Below are 14,633 nucleotides of genomic sequence, written 5' to 3'. Positions count from 1 at the left end.
ACACAAGCACATAGAAATACACACATACTCTTACCCCCTCACACAGATGTTTTTTAAATTTATATTCTTGGTGATTAGTTTGGATTTCCAGATTTGAAGAGTTATCCTTAAGCTGTTTTTATAAATTGTCATCCATTTTTTACAAATAATATTTCTTCTGCTCAATCCTCTCCTTTCTTTTAATACGTTGATTAAACTTATGCTAGTTTCATTCACTTGTCTTTTTCTTATTTTTTTTTTCTTTTAACCTCTATTTTTGTATTCTATATAATTCTAGATAATTTATTCAGGTATATTTTAAAGATTCTGAATTTTCTAACTGTGACTAATCTGCTGTTCAAATTTTGACTCTAATATTGGGTCTTAATTTTAATTATTTATATGTATGATTGAAGATATAAGTATATGTATATTATAATTGAATATATACATAAATAGATATAAAAATAACTGAAATTAAGACAAAATATCAGTTTATATATATCAGGTTATATCTATCTATAATTTCTAAGTACTCTTTTTTATTCTTTCTTAAATGCTCTTCCACTGAACTCATATTTTACCACAACTTTTGTTTTTTGACACTTGATATATTTATTTCATACTTTTTAATCTTATAGTTTCAGGAGTTAATTTTTGTTGAATATTATTCTATTTTGTTGTTGTTGTTGTTCTTTTTGATTTCACATCATGGGGATTTCTTTATTAGCTCCTCATATTACCAGGAACTTAACTTCAGCAGTTCTTTGATGTCTGTGATGAATAGGGATTTCCTCAGAAACGATTGCTTTCTCTTCTGATGAACACCTTAAATATTAAACATCCCAGAGTAATTTAATCTCAGTTCTTATTTTATAAACTTTTGCAGCAATAAACTCATGTGGGGATTAATTGTGACTGTAAATTTTTAGAGGATGCATTTTTCTCTCTTCACTTACAGCTGGAGCTTAAAATAGGTGGTTATTCTTTCAATTTCCTGGGAGAAGAGCTACTTCTACTTTATTTCCAGAATCACATGCAGTTTTAGGGGAAGATTTTCTAGTAGACTCTCCACTTAAATAGGCCTTGGGTTTTCTCTTGTATCTCCTGTGTTATGTAGAAAATGGCATCCACATTTGTATTTCTGGCAAAGCCATCAATGTAAAAGCTGAAATTCATCTTTTCACATTTATACTTTTAATCTCATTTCTCAAGACTGGTATTATTCCTTAACTTTTGTTTCAGAGTTTTTACATAATCTTCCACTTTCCTGTTTTTTGATTCTCATTTTTCAGCCCAAGCTGGTCTTTGCTTAAAAATAGCATAGGTCATTTTGTGTTGAGCCCTATTTATATTTACCTCTTCTGTTGATCTAAATTATTTTCTTAGAACTTAAAAAAATAGTTTATGTAATAAATATTTTCATTATACCAGTTAATGTCAAGAGGTTCTGAGGAAGAAACTGAGATTCTGGGCAATTCCAGATTTGGATGGAACTCAGTACTGACCTAGTTTTTCTCTATATTAACTAATACACTAGTAGCCATTGTTTAATAGCTAGATTTCCACTCGTTCATGTTTCTACTCCACGTACACAGTGTGCTTCTGTTCAATTTTTATCCATGGTACTGCTCTCTCTAGTTTTGAGAGCACCTGTTTTGTCACATCTCTTGTAAGTTCTCTATTAATTATTGGTGAAATAAACAGTTATTGCTGCTACTTCCTGTGGGTTTTGGTTTGGAGAGGCCACTTGGGTTTTCCTGTCAGCATAACCTTCTCTTCCTCTTTTAGTTCTTAGTGCAGAAAATAGCTATGCGTGTATTGAGACTATCTTTCTCATGTCTGTCAAATTTCCAGACTTCAACTCTCTTTTACGATCCATAGTTGAGAAATTCTGCTCCCCACTTACTTGTGGATCCCCATTTTCTAATTAAGAAATAGAGCAAACCAATTGAACTCATTTTAAATTTTCATTTCTTTATCTGATACATAAGAAAGTGTATTAAATAGGAATTGCTTTATTTTCCTTGGTTTGCTAGAGTTTCTAGATTCCACTTTCTTAAGTAAGGGGGCATAGTAGGAATGACCAGAAATTCCTCTAACTGGGTTCCCAATGAATCCTTGGATAGTCTTTGATTTAGAATTATGTATTTGGTACCTGGAAGGATTTCTTAAATATTTGTGAAATGGGGTAAGAACATTGTCTACATTCATCTTTTGGCTTCTGTATTCCTTTTTCACCTACTCTTTCTCCTCTGTGCTCACTTAGGGTTGGTTTCAAGGAGGTACCCTGTTAGAAGTTACCTTTACCAGAATTCTTGTCAATATAATTTTCAATATATTTTTCTGAAATATACTTTTCTGAAATAAGTAAACATTATTTTAAAAATACTTAATGGTAAAAAACATTATTTTATTGCTAACTACTGAATTATAGAAACAGGAAAAACATGGAGGACATTCATAAATTCACCCTCTTACTAAGACTTTAATTTAAAAATTTCTGATGAAAGTCATATCATCATCTAATTAAGCCACTCCTTATACATAGGTTGCAATCACTCTGAAGATATTCACTGAAATTGGTTCTCTGATGTGAAATTCAGTATTATTTAATTGATAGCTCTATTTTGTTTGTGATAAGGACAGAAGATATTTTATTTATTTCCCAATTGTTAATACTTGTTTCAGATTTTCCTATGATAAACATTACTCTGTTTTTATTGTATCTTTTTCTCTACATCCAGCAAAGGCCAACTCAATTCTGATTGCTATTTTCCAAATTTTTCTTTATACACGAACATTATTTTATTCAGGAGTAAAGTTACTTTCTAGAATGCAGTTGTGTGATTAGAACAATCTATAACTCTCTTAGGCCATCTGGGATCTAAGTATTTAAAACATACTGTAGAAGAAAATAAAGCATAAATATTATTGTTCTATAGTAACAATTGTATATTTGTAAATATAGAGAAAATTCAAATCTCCATGAGAATGTTGATTATAACTGTAGATCCTTATGTTAAGGGAAATAAATTTTTATTGATTTACTTGCATAGTAAAAGTTGGGAGGCCAGGCTCACGCCTATAATCCCAGCACTTTGGGAGGCAGAGGTGGGCAGATCACGAGGTCAGGAGATCGAGACCATCCTGGCCAACATGATGAAACCCCGTCTCTACAAAAAAAAAAAAAAAAAAAAAAAATACAAAAATGATCTGGGCTTGGTGGCGCATTCCTGTAATCCTAGCTACTCGAGAAGCTGAGGCAAGAGAATTGCTTGAATCAGGGAGTCAGAGGTCACAGTGAACTGAGATCACACCACTGCGCTCCAGCCTGGCGACAGAGCAAGACTCTGTCTCAAAAAACAAACAAAGAAAGTTGGGAAGTAGAAGAATTATATTTTGCAAATCTCTAACATGATTCAATTTTGTATGGCCTTTCATGTCATTATGATAAAATTGTAAGCTTAATGTATGTGTTTCTAGTCTCCACAGTATGGTTTTATTTATATATAGTATATGTATATATGTATATAATCTTTAAAATTATTCAAATGGGCTGCAAAGAGCACATAGTATTTTCTGAAATGACCATTGTGGGTGCATTGTATACAATATAAAGCTTAGTTATATGGTTGCAGGCTAAATTTTAAAAACTTTACATGTAGTAATAAGTCTAAATAAGTAGACCAAAATATAACTTATACTATTACTTAAATTATAACTTAAAAGTACAAATCCAAAAATATGTGGATGTAAATACATCAAATCTCTGGATTATTGAATTTGAGATTATGTGTTTTTTTAGCTAAATACATTTTCTACATCTTCTAATGATAAAAAACTACACATGACATGTGAAGTTTCTAAAATGTAGCCTATTAACATATAGCTAAGCTTTTAAATTATGTATTTTTAAATGGAACCAGATATCAAGAATTGTGAGGGGTCTGACATTTTGCCATACAAAATTAACCTGCTACAATTTTACTGATTCTAGTGGTAGACTCTATAACCAGAGGTAAAGAATGGTTCATTATCAAAGCAATAACAGTATCAAGAATATCAACATTTTTATGCCAATTCCCTGAGCCCCAATTCCCACAAGGTGATATAAAGGGAGTCAGTGACACCTGTACACACACTGTGGATTGCATCACAAAAGAGGACTCCTAAGCTTCAGGAACCCAAATATTTTATGAGACTCTGTATACATACCTGAGAGCTATATATACCTAAGAGCTATAATTAATTTCAAGCAGAGTGCGATTCATTACCAGTTTTTGAAAGAAATCTTTTGAGTTGAGATTGTAAACTGTTAATATATTTTGGTTCTTTTGTCTATCTGCTGATATGCATATTAACATAAATATTTTTCAAATATGTCTTTAAGTTGCTTTAAGTTAAAAAATAAGACTATTTTTTAACATTTTAAATAACACATTTTGAGAGCATCTATAATATAATATTAAAACACATCTTACATGTTTATCTTTCTTAGTCTCAACAATTGTGAGATTTCAGTTGGTGAAGGCTACACCAAACAATTCGATTCAGAGGCATAAGGGTCAAACTTGTTGGTTCCTAGTTTTCATTCTAATTTAATTGAATATCAATAAAATATGTTCTGGTATCTTTGACTAGATTTAAAAACTAAAAATTCAAATGAACTTTTAAGTTAGTCTTCACTTTGATCTGGACCAGGTTTTTTTTTTTGATATTGCATAGTATTTTCTAAAATTTCAAAAAAGTTATTTTGGAAGTTGCATCCTAGTCAAGCTGTGCCAGGTACATGTTAATTAGCACTTTCATTCTATTGCTCTAAAACTTCAGTCTTAAGCTCGGAAAATACATTTATTTTTCTGTAATAAAACAAATTACATGGCATCTTGTGTTGCCTACTAGAAAGTAATTTGGTTCATATTATTTGGAAGAATTATATTCTTTTTAATTTATTACTTTGAATAATTTTTTACTCAAAAAGTTATCTGGCTTGCACATACATTGTTTAGATAAAATTTCTATCTAACAAATTATAACATGTAATTTTATTAACAACATTTAGTTATGAAAAGTTTTTAGTATTAAGAGTTTTGAACAATGTGTATAATCTATGGGTACAAAAGTTTTTTCACCATTTTAATACAAATTCAAAGTTATGAAATAAATATTTTTTCATCTTAGCCTACAGGGAGATTTATTTTACTTACCTAACTTCGAGGTATTCAAAATGCTACATGGAGCAGTGTTAAAGAGTCCTTAAAGTGCAAATGGAATTGAATTCCATTTTCCCTTATCTTTATGAAAAAAAAAGAAATAACATTCAATCTTTCTGTTTTTATTCTTTTGCTAGTTATTGAACTGCTGCTTCTTTAGCGAATGACTAGGGCTTTCATGAGTTTGCAGGAAGAAAAAGAAAGAAGGCTTATGTATGAATTTTATAGCAATGTGATGCGTTTTCTTGCATGAAAAAGACATGTAGATACCAAGTGACATAACTGGAATTCAAACTTTATTGTTTCAACAGTATAAAAGGGATGGATATTTGGAAAGGTAACTCGTGATGGATGAATAAATATCTTACTTATATCTAGAAACATACACGGATGAACACCTTTCTAATACCTACGAACTTACTTTCGAATATCAACTTGCATACTTGGGAGCTTGACCGACTTATCAAAGATAATAAAATACTTGGTCTATATCTACAATTATTAATTTCTTCAGACATGTTGCTAACTCTCTACCCCACGTGTTGTCAAATTTGAGAATTAATTTATCTTTCCTTCATTCTTTTTAATAGAGATTAAAAAGGATCTTATTTCAATGGAATAAAGAAACTGGGGAAAAATATAATACAACATTAACTTGGGTCAGAAAAAAAAATAGTTAAAAAAAGGCATTTCAACTATCCCATCAGTTCGAAATTTTTCCTGATATAAAATATTTTTTATAATTCCAACATGTGAAAGATGAATGGAAACATTTTGGCAGTGAGTTAAGCCTGGTATGAAAAAGGCTGTTCTTGAGTGCAGCATTCAATCTCTTTTGTAAGAGAAAACTGAGTAATGTGACCAGCTAGAAGAAAATGTTTCCCAGTTTTCATTGCTGCTAGGTCTGTTCATATGTCCAACTTCTGCTCACTTATATAAAAGTATTAGCTAGGTAGGACTTCAGGGAAGGTTCCATAAGTGGAAGAAGCTTAAAGCTTTTTTATTTTTTTATTTTTTCCTCTCCTACTTTCTCCTATTGCTTGACTGAAGCACGAGTATAATCGCTGGAGATTTAATAGTCATTTTTGACACTGAAGTGACTTTGAAGATAAAAGCTAGGCTCTTAAAGGTAGAACTGTGGAAAAAGAGGAGTCTGAGTCCCTGAGGACCGTGTATAGCTGCATATAAACTCCAAACTGCTTTTTATATAACAGAGAATTGCCTCCTATCTTGTTTAAGCCACTGGCCCTTAAACTTGACTGCAGAATGAACATTCCTGAAGAGTTTTGAATATTTGAGACACCAGTGTTCTATCCCTAGAAATTATGATTTAATTCATATAGGATGCATTGGGAATCTTTAAAGCTCCCCAAATAGCTCTAACATGAAGCAGTTTGATCACCACTGGTTTAAGAGTTACTTTTTTTTTTTGGATGAGAGAGTAGTTATTTACAGCTGAAGACTTCGTTAACTTTTACATCTTATTTTACACAGTAGGATTTAAGTAAAATTTTTGTATTTATCATAGCCTGATAATCTCAAATGGATCTTCAGATACAAAATGTATCATGTCAAATATGTTAAAACTGAGCTGGTTTCTGTCTACTACAGTTAGGAAACTGCATAACTTTAGTATTCACTACTTAAAAATACAACCAAAGATATATTTATTTTAAAATTTATAGACATTTTATTAATGTGTCTGGCACAGTATTGCCATGGTGACAGTGAGTAGCAAATAAACTTGAAATATTTTTGGTGTATTATGTTGCGGGAAAGATTATTTCTCATAATAAGGGGTTTAAATTTACTGATTTGATGATTTTAATTAAATTTAAATAATAAGAAATTTAAACAGAATTTAAAGTGTTTTAAAAATATTAACATTTGTATAAATTTAAGGGGTACAAGTACAGTTTTGTTATGTGGGTATTGTGTAGTGATGAAGTCTGAGCTTCTAGCGTAACCATGACCCAAATAACGTTACACTGCACCCATTAAGAAATTTCTCATTCCTCACACCTCTAGCACCCTTCCATCCTTACAAGTCTCCAATGTCTATTATTCCACACTCTATGTCCATGTGTATACCTTATTTAGTTCCCACTTATAAGTGAAAACATGCAATATTTGACTTTCTGTGTCTCAGTTGTTTCACTTAAAAGCCTCAAGGCTGCAAAATACATGATTTCATTCATTTTTTATGGCTGAGTAGTATTCTATTGTATATATATTTTATATTTTCTTTCTCTAATTATCTATTTGTGGACACTTAGATTGATTCCATGTCTTTGCTATTGTGAATAGTGTTGCGATAAACATGTGAGTGCAGGTTATCTTTTGCATATAATTTTTTTCAGGGGGTAGATACCCAGTAGTGTGATTGCTGGATTGAATGGCAATTCTATTTTTTAATTCTTTGAGAAATCTTCATATTGTTTTCCACAAGGGACTAATATCCAGAATTAATGGGGAACTCAAACAATTCAACAACAACAATGAACAAATAACCAATTAAAAAGTGGGCAAAGAAAATGAACATTTTTTAAAAGAAGACATGCAAACGGTCAGCAAGCATATGAAAAAATGCTCACCATCACTAATTATCAGAGAAATGCAAATTAAAACCACTATCTTACACCTATCAGAATTGCTATCATTAAAAATTCACAAAATAATGGACATTGTCAAGCATAAGGACAAAAGGGAGCACTTACGCACTGTTTGTGGGAAAGCAAATTAGTATTTTTGAAATCCTTAAGACTATAAGAGGCTAGATTGAGTTACTTGGATAATATAGAGCCAAATTTAAAATAGCTTTTATAAAAGCTGAGTATGGGCTGTTGGGACATTTTAGAATCCTGAGAGCCCCAGAAAGAGAGGTACATCCAATTACTCACTCGTATATTTTTATGGGCTTTTATCAGGTATTTCAAGAGAAAGATTGGTGAAAAGGCAGGAGACATGGAAAAGCCCTTCTTAGAGGTACAGGTAAGCAAGACTTGTCAATGTTTGAGGTTTGACAAGAGTACTTGGAGAAGTCCATTCATGCTCTGGGCCCTGCATGAATACAAGGTGGTGATGGGCTGCCATTGAGGGACATACACACACACACACACAAACACACACACACACACACACAGCTGACGAAATTGTCTACACATCTAAACTATAAAAAATATACAAGGAAGCTTTAAAAAATTACACAAGATAAAAATCTAAATTTACTTAAAACGTTAAGAATTCTGGAAATGATAAACTGGGTAAAAATATGTTATTTTGTTTTTAGTTTTATTCTCTGTAAAAGATAATTGTGCTGCGTGTGGTGGCTCATGCCTGTAATCCCAGTACTTTGGGAGGCCGAGGTGGGTGGATCACCTGAGGTCAGGAGTTTGAAAGCAGCCTGGTCAACATGGTGAAACCCTGTCTCTACTAAAAATACAAAAATTAGCTGAGTATGGTGGTATATGCCTGTAATCCCAGATACTTGGGAGGCTGAGGCAGGAGAATCACTTGATCCCAGAAGGCAGAGGTTGCAGTGTGCAGAGATCATGCCACTGCACTCCAGCCTGGGGAACAGAGCAAGACTCTGTCTCAAAAAAAAAAAAAAAAAAAAAAAAAAAAGGCAATAGATAGTTAAAAGCAAAAGTAATCATAAATTTCATAAATTTGGGGATCTATAACATATTTTGATGTAAAATATAATAGGACAAGAATAAGAGAAGGAAATGAAAGTGAACTGTGGTAAGTTTTTCACATATGTGAAAAATTACATGAAGGTTAATTATGATAGGGTAAAGGTGTATGATGGTTAATATTGTTAATCTATGTATAAAATTCTGGAAAATTAAATATTCTTGTAATGTAATTCATTTCTTGTCTATGGATAGTTGAGTATCTTAATTCTTTTAAGTATTTTTTAAAAATATTCTTTTGTTTTAAAAATTTGTAATGTCGTGAACTGAAATAAGTGATGTATACCCTCTTGTTTTATTTTCAATTCTTGTTTCATTCTTCAAGCTTTATAATACATTTCAAATGTCTTAAAGTAGTACCAACTATCAAGTTTTAATTTTGATGGATTTCTTTACTATTCTTGAATTTTTTCCCAATTGAATTTAATGTTGGCTTGTCATTTACTAATCTTTTATTTTATTTAGTATCCCAATAAACTGAGGAGTCAGTTTAGGAAATATTGACAACTTTATAAAATGAACATTTGTATCCAGGAACATGATGCATCTTTCCATTTATTAACATATTTTATTTTGTTCCTCATTAGTGTTTTATCATATGCTTTCCATACTTTTGACTTATTGCTTATTACCATGTGTGCAATATTGTTTGTTTTTCCATAAATATGGAACTAAATTCCAATAATAACTGATTGTTGTTTGTGTGCTAGAAACTATTCATTCTTACACATTGATTTTATAAAATGAAAATACTAGATTTTAAGTTTATTTGTAATATTAAACCTGGGGTTTCTACATATGTAATCATATTATCTAAAATACAATGGCAATGTTTTGCCTCCTTTCCAATGCCTTTTTACTGCTTTTGACTTTCTTATCTTGTTCCAGACTTTAAAAGGAAGACTTCTGAGGTTCCAACTTAATCATTGTGCTTAATTTTGTTTTGACTTACATTATTTTTTAGAGACAGGGTCTTGCTCTGTCACCCAGGTTGGAGTGCAGTGGTGCAATCATAGCTCATTGTAATTTCAAGCTTCTGGGCTCAAACGATCTTCCTGCCTCAGTCTACCTCGTGGCTAGGACTACTTTTGGACAGCACCATCCTTGCTAATTTCTTTCTCTCTCTCTCTCTCTCTCTCTCTCTCTCTCTCTCTCTCTCTCTTTCTTTCCTAAATAAAGACAGGGTTTTGCCACGTTGCCCAGGCTGGTCTTGAACTCCTGGGCTAAAGTGATCCTCCCATCTCCACCTTCCAAAGTGCTGGGATTGCAGGTGTGAGCCACTCTGCCTGACCATGACAGTAATTTTTACTGGGGATGATGATAATTTTTGTCAACAGCTATGATTTGGTCATGTTATATTAATTATTCATAAATAATTATTTCCCAATATTAAACATTCCTTGCATTCCTGAAACAACCCTACTTTGTCATGCAGTATTGTCCTTATAATGTATAATTCTGTTCAGTAATGTCTTATTGAATATCCTTGCATTAATAGTCATATTTGTTATGGTTTTGTGAGTTTTTCATTGTCAAACACTAATATTAGTCTTATATACTTCAAAAAAGTAATTTGCAACAAACAAAAATAATTATTGTGATGCTATAAATTTATGCTTTATTGACACTTGCATAGACCTAGATTCAAATGCAAAATAAATATCTTCATAAATTTTTAGAAGGATTATTTCCCATTGACCTTTTTATTATTTGTTCTTTGCCTCAAATTTGCCCTTTGTCTGATAGTAGATACAATATGTAATATTTTAATGAACATTTATTTAACTTGCCTTTCTTTACTTCCTTCTGTCTTCCTTTTCTTCCCTCTTCCCTCCGTTCTTCCTTCCCTTTTTTCTTTCTTCTTTTCTCCCTTTTTCCTTTTTTTGTGTGTGTTATCTTTGAGTTTATAAAGTGACTAATTTTCTTTATTAAGCTTATCTTTGACTTTTTAAATTTTATGTAAAAAGATATATATACATAGTTTAAGAAGTCAAACCCCAACAAGTCATATTCCATAAACAAGATTACCATACTTTACATTTCCATTTCCCAATTCCACGTTTTAGATTCAAGTGCTTTCATTTATTTGGATATTTATTCTGGCATTTACATCCATATTTGTAAATAATTTATTTATGTTACTGTTTCTTGCTTTATTCAAAACTATAATAAATTTAGTCATTTATTTGACTTTCTTGTAAGAAAATCTCAAGTTTTTGTTTACAATCACCATCATCTTTACAGGATTGTGCTAGGCACTTAGATGTCAACACAGAGTATGTGGTAGTGTTATTTTATTATGGAGATATGACAGTGTTATGCTGTGAACAGTATGGGAAAGTCAATACACATAGTGGAGACACCGTCTATCTCCACTTGCCTCCTTATGGTTTGGCTCCTTCCTGAATTTGGCTTAATAACTACATCATCCAGGTAGAATACTGGAAGATGCCACTCTTTTTTCTTGGAATAATTCTTTCTTTAAAAATATTTAATGGACACTTAATCTCTTTTTTTCTCACTGAATATGTCATTGTAATTATATATATATATAAAATATTTTAAAATATGTAAATAAAATATATATATTCTATATTTCTATGTCCTTGATTTATATTTCTTCTTTTTGGTTAAACTATAGATGGTATACTGAAGTTGGTAGCATTTCTGAGGATTTACTTTTCCAAATTGCTAGTTTTTTTTTCTTCTTATATTTGGATGCCAATAGGGAGAGACTGTAAGTAAATAAGTGTACTGACTTCCTCACCAATCCCGGTTCCATATCTTTTTCCAGATACCCCACTTCAGGAAAATGAAGTCCTTAGCTGAGTTTGTTAGCAAATCATGAATCACGATATCATCGGGTCCTAATCCATCTTTTATTTTCTGCCTTCCTCTGTCTTTTCCATCCCTTTTCCTTTTCTCCTTCCTTTTTCACAATTAATTTTCCCATACTAGTTTTGTAGAGGTACAATTATTCCAGGCTCTACTCTGATTCCTTCACTAGCCTCAATTGAGCCATAGAATCTTTTCCAGAAAGTTCTTTCCGTTTGTTTCAGAAAAATATTTCTCAACTGTCAGATAATAATAATAACTAGAAGCAATAGTTAGCATACAAATTACAGGGAAGAAACTGCAGGGAAGGGGCTTGGAAATCGGAATTTTTTTCAACAGATACTTGAAGATTCTTATTAGATAACTGTTTTCAAGATTTTAACCTGAGAGTATAAAAACTGTTTCCAGTGCATATGTACATGCATATGTGGTGTTACAAGGATCTAACTGAATAAGTTATTCTTAGTCATTTGTGATTACTGACACTGAAAATTATCCCGAAGTCCCTTTATGCTTTAGATAGTTGTTGATAATTAGCTTGGAGTTTGAGTGTTTTAAAAGCAGTCTTTTAAAAGAACGGCTTTTGGTTTTGGAGAACTGCTTTTGGTTTTCTGTTATTTTTTCTGCTTTGAATGCGTCAACTGAAGCCAGTGCAACATTTTATGGAATGAGTACTTAGGGTTGAAGAGAAAGAAAGCCAAAGATGTCTGTGGCAGAGCTGAGAGCAGTGGGGAGTACATGCCATTAAAATGAAACTGCCGATTGGGATAACTCAGCTATGATCAAATGGCACTATTTCCAAATAGCATAGAGGAAGTTTATCCTAGAAAAGTTTGGAGGTTGACCCTTGGCTTACTAGTGCAAAATGTATTACTACTTTATTTCCTAAATGACCAGGTACCATATTACAACATTTACTCTAGGAATAAAGAAGGAAATTAATGGAGAGAACAATATTATATGAAACAACTATTATGCCTCATCCTTATCTACGTATATTAAATCTGCATTAACAGTCTGAGATAGATTAGTAAAGACAAATTTCATTGCTTCTGAGTGAATAGTTGTGGTAATTTCATTACCTCTGAGTAGAGGAACAGCTAAAACTAACAACATCTAATAGTATAAAATTAAACAATAGCACTCTTTTTGTTTGACTTTACAAATTTGTATTGAACATATCATCCTACCCTGGATATTTCTTTAGGATGTATGCTTGCCTGTTAAGTTTTTGTTAGCAGGAAAAATAGAAATAAGATAGACTGTATTACTTTCATGAAATATGTGGTATAAACCATGATCCAATCTTTATAAAGTTAAATCATTTGTGAAAACATTGCTATTATTGGTCAACCTATGGACAGACTATAAACAATGAGCAGGTATTTTAAAATAATTTTAAAATATTTGTGTAAAACCTAAAAGGGTAGTGGAGTCTAACTTTACTTGTCTGTACGGTGAGTTGACTGGCTTTCTTGTCAAATTTATTTTAAAATTCAGATTGAAACTTCCAGGAAATTGGCAACAGCTAGAAGCTCTAGGCCTGAACATATTTAACCTTGTATTTGGCTGACCAGTGTTGTTATATAGCTTCACATTGCTGTAGCTTTTAGCTGATTAAATATCCATGTGTCTGTGTTTGCTCTGTCTTCACCAAACGTTCTTTATTCGTCCTGACTCTGTTCTGGAGGTTAAGTAAACTCACGTTCTCCAGCCTTTTCTTTTTTTTTTCTGTTGTCACCCTCCAGACCTTTTATATTTTTCCTGGTTGATTTAAGATTCTGACTTTTATTACTAGTAAAATGCATAGAAAAAATTCTTTTCACCTTGAAGCACTATTCTTGAAACCTGAACATAATAGTATATTTCTGATTGTTTGTTCATACTTCTTCTTGGTAAGGAAGACGTAGCACAAATATGCTGCATAATAGAAAGGTCATATTCTTCCTGCATCACTGTCATGTAGCTTGGTCCAAAAATTTTTTACCTCCCAAATACTTATACTATATATTACAAATCTATTCTTGTTACTATAATTGCCTAATGTAAGGGCAACAATTTTTCTTGAACATTTAAAAATATTAGAATTCTAACAAATATCCTTAAAAATTATTGAACTAACCTATGCCTTTCTACAAACATATGTTTTCCCCACACTGTAACTAATAACAACCTTTGAAATTTCTTTATGATTGAATCAAAATGTGCTATGAGTAGTTAAAAAGTCTCTTAAGGCCTAAAATATTCTTAATGACTCCACCAAGTTATTTTAGTTTAGTATACAGACATTGGAGGGAGTACTCTTAAATTAATTTTTAAACATAAATATCAGATTTTAAGGTCCATCTTAGGTCTTACTAGCTGTCTCTCTGAGTAAAGCAATTGGAAAACAGGATATTTAACTACCAGAGCAGTTATAATTAAAGTTAATATACATACCTCTCTACAACATCGAAATTATCTATAACAAAACCATTTGCATTTTCAAAATGCAAGTGCAGATGAAACCCAAATTCACACTGCAAATTCTAATTAGTTATCAGACAGTGATATAGAGTGAACAAGCTCAAACCAAAGAATCGTAAATATTAGCAAAATTTATTGTCTTCTTATTTTGACCCTGTTCTAGAGGTTCCACTGTGCCCTTGTATGTCTCTTCTCTTCTTGTCTTTCAGTTAATTCGATGTTCAGTTGTAAATATTTTCATGAGCCTATGCTTATTATTTAAATGACTTACAATGTTTCCACAGAAAATTTTGGAAATGGCTCACATACTCTAATACTTTGTGGAAAGCCTCTGTACTGGAACTTGTTTTAATTTATGATTGTGTGGAGGGTAAAAGTCAGTATAAAGATTTTTAAAATTGTTAAATAATATGAGTATATACTGACAATGTCTGCTATGGAT

At 31.7% G+C, this 14,633-nt stretch overlaps 1 long non-coding RNA gene across 1 annotated transcript in view; it reads left to right on the top strand.

Moving 5' to 3' along the window:
* LOC106999410 (uncharacterized) overlaps positions 1-14,633 on the top strand; it is a 213,755-nt gene that overhangs the window by 172,292 nt on the left and 26,830 nt on the right. The window contains exon 3 of the long non-coding RNA XR_013396251.1: positions 8,123-8,186. This is a non-coding gene — a long non-coding RNA (uncharacterized LOC106999410). The remainder of the gene's footprint in view (positions 1-8,122; positions 8,187-14,633) is intronic.

This window comes from Macaca mulatta, chromosome 7, assembly GCF_049350105.2.
Source record: "Macaca mulatta isolate MMU2019108-1 chromosome 7, T2T-MMU8v2.0, whole genome shotgun sequence".
NCBI classification, from domain to species: domain Eukaryota; kingdom Metazoa; phylum Chordata; class Mammalia; order Primates; family Cercopithecidae; genus Macaca; species Macaca mulatta.
Note: the sequence above shows the minus strand (reverse complement) of the source record. Positions and strands in the feature narration are given on the sequence as shown.